General features: G+C 53.9%; 1 non-coding gene across 1 annotated transcript; it reads left to right on the top strand.

Annotated features, from left to right (window-relative positions):
- Positions 1–700: 700 nt before the first annotated feature.
- On the top strand, positions 701–772 carry TRNAG-UCC. Its single transcript has one exon. It is a non-coding gene; the product is annotated as a tRNA-Gly (tRNA).
- The last annotated feature ends 805 nt before the right edge of the window (positions 773–1,577 follow it).

Here is a 1,577-nt window from a genome sequence, read left to right as displayed (position 1 = left end):
GAAAAGTATATGCAGAGCACAGGTTGGAGGAAGGGAAAGAAGCATGAGCACAAGTGGCACAAGTGCTGGTGCTGGCAGGACCAGAGAGGTCCCAGCTGAGGTGCTGGGGAGAGCAGAGTGTCACAGTGGGAGCATGCTGGGTCCATAACCCAGAGGTCAATGGATCAAAATCATCCTCTGCTAAATGATTTTTTCCCCTTGCTCCAGCAGCAGCAGCAGCAGCTGCTGCCTCTTCCTTGCATCTGTCAGCAAGTTTTAGCCTGCACTTCTGTTCTCCAGCTCCCTGCGCACCCATGGCCATGACTCTCCTGTTCCCTGAGCGCCTTCTCTCCACCATCGCCATCTTCTCCTCTCTTTGTGTTCTTAGCAGCCAGCGCTACCAAAGTGCCTCTTAGCACGGCAAACCGGTCTGTGTGGAGCGGAAGGCTTCATCACTAGCGCCCCCAAAAGCACCACCGGCACTCACACAGGTACTCACAGGACAAGGTTTGTCCAGTGTCGCGCTCCAATCCAGGGCACTCCCTGATGCTGATCTTCCTAGTCAGTGGCTACTGCAGCTTGAGCTTTTGTAGTCAACATCTCACACATACAGAAACATATATATTCTGCAGTACCTTATGGTAGTATGCATGCAGGACACCGGAAAGAGGAGGCCAGGCAGCCTGTGAACTGGAGGAGCAGGAAAAACACATACGTAGTTGCGTTGGTGGTATAGTGGTGAGCATAGCTGCCTTCCAAGCAGTTGACCCGGGTTCGATTCCCGGCCAACGCATGTAGCTTTTTATTTATCAAGGCTCCACAGCGCCTTGCCCCTGGTGCTCCGAAATCGCCTGCCCAGCTTCCCCCAGCAAGTTGAGCCCCCACCAGTAAGGAAGTACAGCACAGAGCCGCGGCATCTCGCTGTGAGAGCCATGCTTGCAAGGCATATAGCTCTACCCTGCTCCTCCCAGCGCCCAGAGCAGCCCTGGGTCTACAGCCTCTGACAACACCTATGTCTCCCCCAGTCGAAGCATCTGTGCATGCTCTCAGGTTTGTAAAGGGGGGGATATCCTCAATCTTGTCTCTGGGTCCCACAAGAGCAGCCCCGGACCTTGTAAACTGTATTGTGCAACCCCAGACTGTTGTGATCAGAGCAGCACTGAGGTAGCCCTGTAACCCCTGGGAGAGAGGTGACAACCTCTACTCTGGTCCTCTATTCCCTGCCATGGTACATCTGCTTTCCTGGGCATGCTTTCTCTTCATCCCTGGTTCTCCCCATTTTCTCTACCAAGGTTCCCAGATGCTGCTGCTGGTGAGAAGTACTCATACAGCGTTAGCTGATTGAGGCCCTGGAGGGCACCTTGCTGAGACCAATGTATTCTTCCTGCTGAAGTGGCTCCAGGCTAGGATCTTCATTGTGGTGTTGGTACAGGAGCCAGAGGAAAGGGATTTTTGGTCTGGCCCAGAGCTGGACCTGTTGCTGCTGCTTGTGGCACTTGGCAAGAAAAGCATGCTACTGTGGCAGGTCAAAGATGAAGATCAAGTATGCCTAGGTGGGGACCGAGGCTGCGTATGCAATTTGGCGATACAGTGGGAGG

Source organism: Falco naumanni, chromosome 7 (assembly GCF_017639655.2).
Source record: "Falco naumanni isolate bFalNau1 chromosome 7, bFalNau1.pat, whole genome shotgun sequence".
NCBI classification, from domain to species: Eukaryota; Metazoa; Chordata; class Aves; order Falconiformes; family Falconidae; genus Falco; species Falco naumanni.
The sequence above is the reverse complement of the archived record's forward strand: the minus strand, read 5'-3'. Positions and strand labels throughout refer to the sequence as shown.